Consider the following 8313-nt stretch of genomic DNA (forward strand, 5'->3'; position numbering starts at 1 on the left):
AAGACAGTGTGTCGCCCCCTCTATGTCCTCACCATGTGGGCTCAGGAGCACATCCCAGTCTGTGGTGTCATAACAGTCCCTCAGAGCATCCTCCTTTTCTGGGGTCCATCTCCGGATGGAGCGCGTTGTGACCGGCTGCCTTTGGACGAGGGGTGTGTATTGTGGCTGTAGGTAAACCAGGTTGTGGTCTGACTTCCCTAGTGGGGGGAGGGGGGTGGCTCTGTATGCATCTCTCACATTAGCATACAGTAGGTCAATTGTCCTGTTGCTTCTTGTGGGACAATTCACAAACTGGTGAAAAGCAGCCAGAGTAGAGTCCAGTGTGGCATGGTTAAAGTCTCCAGATATAATAATGAAAGCCTCGGGGTTTTGTGTCTGAAGTCTTGCTGTGACTGTGTGTATTTTCTCACAGGCGTGTATTTTGTGTGTATTTTATTTCGCAGCCTTCCGTAAAGACGCTGAAACACAGTTTATTGCTGTTTATCATGAGAGCACAGGTCAGAGATAAGATCCCTCCAGGCTAAACCCTTTAAATCTAAATGCAAGCCCAAACCGATTGTCATATTTGCATGCCAAACACTGAGTAGCGCAAAGGCCTAGCACTCAGTATTTACATGAAAACAGGAATACTTATTTTCTGTTTATGTAAGAATATAAGGGTGAGAACTGTGTGTCCATGTTCTCATTAAGTAATCCTTCCATTGTTGTCACTGAAGCTTTTGTCTAGCTGTTTATTTATATCTAAAAGCAAAATGACTGTTTTTGTATTTTGCTGTTAAAGCCGCCGCTCCTCATGCCAACCACACCCCTGCAGCAGTTCATTTGTACTGAAAACGCTTCGGGCTATTTAATTATTTTGGTATCAAGTGTGAAATTAGAGCTGTCATCGCGTCAGGGGCCCAATTGATTTTAGAATCAGAATCAGAATCAGAATGGGTTTATTGCCAGATGTTGAGGTTTACAACATTAGGAAATTGCTGCGGTGCTTCAGTGCAAACAATAAGAATTAAAGTGCTATGTAGAAAGAAAGATATGTGCATGAGATATACATGAGATATATACATGAGAATAAGAATTATGAGTGCTACGTAGAAAGATATATACATGAGTGCAGGTGGTGATCAGTGCCAGACATGAAATGATGCAGTGACACAGCGTAATTACATGTCTCTCTGGGACCGGGGCAATGAGCAAACTGCTTTCCTGGATCCCATTTCACCTGATGAGGCAGACACGGGATCACTTTTCTGTTTTAAATATTTCGAGCTGTACATTTCAGCTAACGGCTGCAGCGGGCTATCAGCCAGTCAGCATTCACCTGTCTGATTCCCACGTGATTTTTTTAAGCAAAGATGTAACCAGGAGCTTTTTTGGAAACTATCAGAGATAAAGGGCAGAAACGACTGCCAGATTATTTACCTGTGGCTAAAGGGATTATTTTCTGTGCACTTTTTGCAAGTTTAATCTGTGTGAAGGCATTATGGTTTGTAATTTCTCCATTCCCAACTGTAACATTAGAGGCTGTTCCCGTGTTTTTACACACTGCACAGTGATATGTAACACCTAAAGTTTGGGATTTTGAGACAGAAAAGTTTGTTTGGAAACAGATGTGTGCACTATCTCCTCGTTTAAATATAAGACATTTAAAATAACGCAGTTAAATAGAGTTTCAGCTGACAAAGAGGCGTAAGCTTCTATCAGAAAAAAAATGAAATAGCGGTTGTACAGTATTGCACAATCTCCTGTTTGGGGCTAATTACAGATTTTTTTATCTCAGTCTAACTTGTTAATTCAGATTACAGAGCTACACGTTTTGTGAAAGTAAAACATTTAACCACTTTGCCACCTTCATATTTTCAAAACGAATGTTGCAATATGAAATAAAATGAAACCATCAACAATTAAGATAGAGCCCAATTAGACTCGATTAAACCTAAATGAAACAAGCTTCGCGTAAAAACTCACTTTGGGCACTTTGAATTGGGATACTCCCTAAAAATGAGCACAGGAAAGATCAGAAAGATTTTTTTTTTTTTTTTTGCTTGTCCCGTTTGGCTCTTTTGCCATCAGAATTATTGTCTAAAGGCAAAGAAAGATGCCCAACGGATTTACTTTACCAAATTGACCATCCAGCCTTGCCATAATGGTCCATTTGATTCACCTTTTATTGTTTATTTTATTTTCACTTGCTGAATACGGGACAGACTTGACTGGAGGAAAGAGGGGGAGAAAGAAAGAGGGAAAGAGAAACACCTGAGAAGAGGGACGGGGGAGAAGGGCAAAAAACAAAAACCAACAGAATGGGCAGGAAAAAAAAAAAAAAAGCATATATCGAAACTCCAGACATCCAGAGGCCCCCAGAACACAAGAGACCAAGGAAGACTAACAGAGGGGCAGCCGCGCCACTGTCCCAGAAAGAGCTGAGGAGAGTCCCAGATGAGGGCTCACTCAGCAGCCGCGGAGCAGAAGCCAGGGGGAGTTGCAGTGACGCGCCCGTGAGCTCCGCCGGCAGCCAGCTGTGCCTGAGTGACCGAGCCCCAGGCCGAGAGGCCGGGGCACCCCACTTCCGAAGTGGCCCGAGCGAGCCCCAGGCTCCAGGCCCCGATAAGCGGCCGCCAAGGAGTGAGCCGGTGTGTACCTGGACGCCCATCCCCAGACACAAAGAACCACCAACGCACCGATGTCTGAGGGAGTTCGCCACTGGCAGGGGAAGTTCATTTCAAACTATTTACAGAACAATCAGCTGTTCTGCATTAAATTTGATGCCACACAAATTATTTGTGCCACTCCAAAAATAATTTCTGTCCACTATGAGATAAAGGAGAACAACAGCCTGATACCTGCAGGCCTGACAACAGGAGATGTATCACTGCTGTAACACCTGTAACATTCAGCAGTCGCCTCATTGTTCTGACACACACAACAAAAACTACACTACACACTAACTACACAAGATTTGCGCTAAACGTCGCAAATCTCTCACATCTCAAAACACCGCCGTAACTCCTAAAACTTCCCCCTTCCTAAACAACTAAATACCACGTTGCCTTATCATCTTTTGATTGGTCGACATGGTACATTTTTCCACCAATAGGAAAGGGTGGGGTTTTTTTGGTTTTGTTTTTGCTCACAGGTGGAGAGTGCTTTCCAGCGTTTTCCTTATAAAACGCCGGTTTTACCATTTCTTCCCGCAACGATAGTATTCAGAAAGAAAACCAAACATTGCAGATATTTTTATCAGAACTCTGGTTTTACATGGCCAATCAACACAATTTAAAAACTGGTATAAAGTCCACACTTTTTCCGTCAGTTGTTCTGTCTGTCCTGCTCACATCTCCAATGGTTGTACATGTTGTCATTAATGTGGCTTCACTCCACATCAGCCAGCTGCTTTGCTAGCTAAAACACCAGTGTCGGCACATAAGGACGCTGTCATAGCCTGTCAACGACGTTGATTAGCTGCGTATATCTGAGATGCTGCAAGTTGCTGTAAATGGGGGTTAGGTAGAAGAAATTGTTTTTATTATTGTTATTAATCACATGATACATTTCCCTCTTCTGGCAGTGTTTTAGGTAGATGTCACGGCAGAAAAATCCCAGCAAGTGCAACAGGGTTTGAATGACCTGCTGCAACACTTGTTGGGTTTAAGGTTCATATTAGAGTTACAAGGTGCTTAAAGGTGCTCCTTGTAGGTGGTCTGACATTTGCTGGCTGTCACAACCAATGTGCTGCTGCCATCCCCAAACTTGATGAGTGTTTGAGTGGTTGTCAGACAGTTAGTCATAGGAGATGTAGGCTCCCTGTACTTGGTTTTTAGCACTAAAATATACACAGCAAATCCAGCATGTCCAAATTAACACTGTCGGATTTGATTTCAACACTATTAAAGTGTCTATGTGGGTCCACACCAGAGAGTGTTAATTTAACTCTTTTTGGAGAGTCGGTACGTTAACTCTGATTTAGTGTTAAACACCAAATCTGTCTGGAGTTGATAATTTAACACTTGGTGTTAAGAGTTTATATATTAACTCTCAAAAGAGTATTTTAGTTTAACTACGTAAGAGTTATCTTCTAATTAATTCTAATAAGCGGGAATTTTACTGTTCTGAACATCTAGAAATTTCTTTTGGAAATAAACATTAACTAAAAAGATGCAATGGTTTTTGAAAAACATTTATTCTGAACTGTGCACCACAATTTCAAAACATTTTCTGAAAGATGTAACAGTGTACATGTTCTCACTTTCATTAGAATTTTGTTTATCAAAAGGTCTGACATAGGTGAGCTGGTAAATGCAAATAACAGCATTCTCATCACTTATTTCTTCAATACAATATGCATGTCCTTCATTCATCCCTTTGTGGAACTTCAACGCACTTCTGCTCTCCCCCATATTCCATCTTCACAAGCATATCCTATGTGGAGATTGAATAAAAATTAGTTGACACTAATTAATGGCACAAATAATCCAGTAATCAATTGCAGCACAGTAAAAAAAAAGGAATCCTTTTTGAGCCATTACTTGTGTAAAGTATTTTCCCAAAAGACAAGGACACAGGCAACAAGTAATACTGAACTAAATGTAAAAACTCAACCTTTTTCATTTTTACCTAAACCGTGTGCACAAAACTCTGGAGGGATCTAAATGCTAACGTAGAACCCAGTCAGGACATCTGCTACTGCTGTTTGCTCATTTTTATTTATGGGAGATCTTTTTCAGGCTTCAAGTAGCACCGTTATACCAACATTTCACATTCTAGACATTGGTCAAATACACCTAAAACAAAGGTTTGACTGAAAATTCACATACAACGCATTGACGCTGTCCAGCCCCTTATAACTAATGATAACCACCTTGAGAATGGACAAAATATATTTAACAGCTATTAACTATAATAAATATCTTGCAAAGTGTACAGTGTCACAAGTTTATGTCTTCTACTCACCTGGTGATGTGCTTAGGAATGGTCCCCTGGATATAGATGGACATCCCTTCCCTCAGCCCTCCATAAATAGGCCCTAGATAGGGTATGTTCTGTGCCATGGACAAAATATTAAGTAACTATAACACAGCAACACTGTGTGTTGTATGCAAGTCTATGAAGTACACTTACAAATGTCAGTCATGTTATGATTAAATCAGCTAAATCAAATTACTTTGCAGTGCTTAATTACAGTACTCTAGTAAATATTAATCAGGCATTTCCAAACAATTTGGTTTGTACCAAATGTTGTTTTATTTGTTTCAGTGAAATCATTTTTGAAGCCAACAGAGGCTCAGCATTTCAATATTTAATACAAAAGCCTGGGCAGTATGGACAGCATTGTGAATCTATCTAGTGTTTATCTTATTTCGCAACAGTTCTTACTCCACAGCCACATTGCCTCTACAGTCATCATGCCACTTCACTCCCATTCGCACTCCAACTGTTGAGCTGCTCGAGGACAGGAATGGATCCAAGAAAATGCCCTGGCAGTGACAGACTCACTCTTAAAAATGACAAGACTGGTCACTGCCAAAGTGTGCTATCCCAGTACAAGTACAAAGAACATAATCCAGCCCGTCGCTGATTCTTTCTAACAGCAAGAAGAAACCTTATGTGGCTCTCTATATATAGTTTGCGCAGACGTACTCATAAACAAGCAGCCAAATTCATTCCAAGGACATAAAGAACTGATATTTTATTTTCAACCCCTTTCTTATAAAATGACGGGTTGAAAAAACGCCTTATAAGCCAACCTTGTCTTATGAAGTTTTATTACACTATCCAGAGCCAAGTGAGTGTAAAATTACATTTGCTGTAGCAGTTGGGGACACTCTTATCAATAAGAGGGTGAAGAGGTCTAGATTCCATGCTACATGCCCACACACACTGCAGCAGAATCAGAGAAATTAATTCCTAACAAACACACCATTTCTGTTCAACCACCTGAATGCAAAAGAGTAATTAAGCTAAAAAAAAAAAAAAACTCTTCGTAAAAACAGCTCAGACACTGCCAGACTAAACCCGAAAGCTTGAACTTTACAGTGAGTCAGCACTTGTATGGAGGACCTGTCACACCCAAGGAAACAATTATATAAGAATAAACTTCATCCATTCTTGGAAGAAAGAAGCAGCAGAGCCTGTTTTACACAAAGTGAATTATCTGATCAGAAAACTTGTTGTTTTTAAGGCTATGTTAATACGTACAATAAGAAAGTTTATGAAGAGGTTAAGAATGCCTAGCTTGGTTGCCTTAACTTGACCCTATTTTTCGTTAACCTTAAAATTGTCAGAAGTGTCAAAACACGAACTTCATGGAGGAGGTTGTGCATCTGTTGGCTTTCCATCTAAAGACGTATTCCCAATATACATCTTTAAAAATAAATAAATAAATTGCACTTCAAGTACACTGAGCGAGTCATAGTGTTAAGAAAGCAAGTCTTTCCTCACTGACAGTTGTTACATGTGCATGTCCTGATTCATGTAATGTATACATCTTTGCTATAACTTAGGAGTCTGAGGATTTTCTACAGGGACAGCGTTTGGCGCTGTACATAACAGAATCCAAGAGAAAGACACAACAGTATGCACTTATTTTCTAGGTATTTACTTTAGTTTATCATTTTGTCATTGGAATGGCCTTGACAATAATCTGTAACCCACATAAAATGATCTCCCTGTGTCCGCTTCTAGGCATGTGTAGTCGTGTGCTTGGGGGTGGAAAAGAGTGCTGTGCTGCAGTGTTTTGTTTGCTGAGACACTGAAGTTTTTAAGTTGGAAAAAGTACTAGATATAAGTTTGCGACAAATTCTGCTGCACATAAGTTCGCTGGTTATCAGCGATGTTCCATATTGAAAATAGTGGCAGTGAGTAAATAGTCGGATGCTACAGTTTTCCAGTGACTTTATAGAGCACTGTGTGGAGCTAAACTGTTAGCCTTGTTAAGTCTAATTTGTTATCAACTGCCTGAAAGTTCATCTCATTCTGCTTCCAGGAGTGAGGTAACACTTAAAGTACAACTTATGTTTATTTGTATTCACGTTGAGACATCATATTACTGTCATTAAAGAGTAAAAAACTTGCCCTGTTATGTCATTTAGAGCCCCGCATGTTTGAGTAGCTCAAATGTGCTGTTAGCACGTTAGCACAGCGATGCTGTGAACTGATGAGCTATTGTCTTGATGTGAGGTTTTTACTCAGGGTTTTTTCGTCCAGTCCAGAGCAGAACTGTTTTTGTTAAGAAACTGGTTGTTGTTGTTTTTTTCCACAATTTTAATTATGAGCTAGATATATTTCTACTAATAAAATTAGTTTGCTTCAGTAACAGGGATGAGTCAGTCAACGAGTCAGTTGGGCTTGTGAATCATGATTCACGAGTCAGTAAAGTGATTCTCGAGTATTGAACGATTCGTTCATGATTCGCACATCACTATGAGAGCATGATGCACTGAGATCGGTGAGCACATATTGTGTATGCCTCAGTTAATTTTTGTCTGTTTGTTCAAATCAAAAGTTATTTGAACAACTTATTGTTGTATAACTGAATTCATCTGAATTATTTTGATTAATAATTGTTGCATATGCAATAACTTTATATAATTTGCTTGGTAAGTTTTAATGTTTTCCTATTGTTTTTGGAAAAGTGCTTATTTTGCAATTTACAAAAAAATGTTTTGACAATACATTGCGGTAATGGATAGGTTGTATAAGAGAAGTGGGTTTTTTTTTTTTGCAAATTTGAGTATTTTAATTGCAAATTGATGTCTAATATGATCTCAACACAAGCCTAAGTTGTGGATTATAGCTAGAACAGCATAATTAGTATTTGAATTCCTCTTCTGAGACCGAGATTTCCTTCTTTTCCACCTGATGATCTGCTGCGCCTTGCGGTGTGGTAGGCCTGTATCACTCACACTTTCACACTCAGGTGGTTATATGAAAGAGCACTGACTGAAATTTTCTCATCCCTAATTTCTTTTGCACCCTGGGAATTTTTGGACTATACCCCTTGACAAGTTTTATTTAGGACTCTGAATAATAAGCTGCCGTGTAGAACATTTTCCACATGTGAATGGTGTGTAAGATCTTCATTAGAATGGACATTGAATTTGAGTCATCTGTTTTCTGTAAAAGTTAAGGAGTCAGTTACCAGGGTGCACCCAACATTGAGAGCTAAAAGCTAACACTTGGCCAGGGTGCTATATTAGTAGTTTTGTGTGGTTTTACTTTTCTTTAATTTTTTGTAATTTTCTTTTCCACAATTCTGTAAAGTGCCTTAACCCTGTGGTTGTCAGAACTTATGGTTTGGTTCACTAAAGCAGACTGGTT

The sequence above is a fragment of the Astatotilapia calliptera genome, chromosome 14 (genome assembly GCF_964374335.1).
Source record: "Astatotilapia calliptera chromosome 14, fAstCal68.1, whole genome shotgun sequence".
Taxonomy (NCBI): Eukaryota; Metazoa; Chordata; class Actinopteri; order Cichliformes; family Cichlidae; genus Astatotilapia; species Astatotilapia calliptera.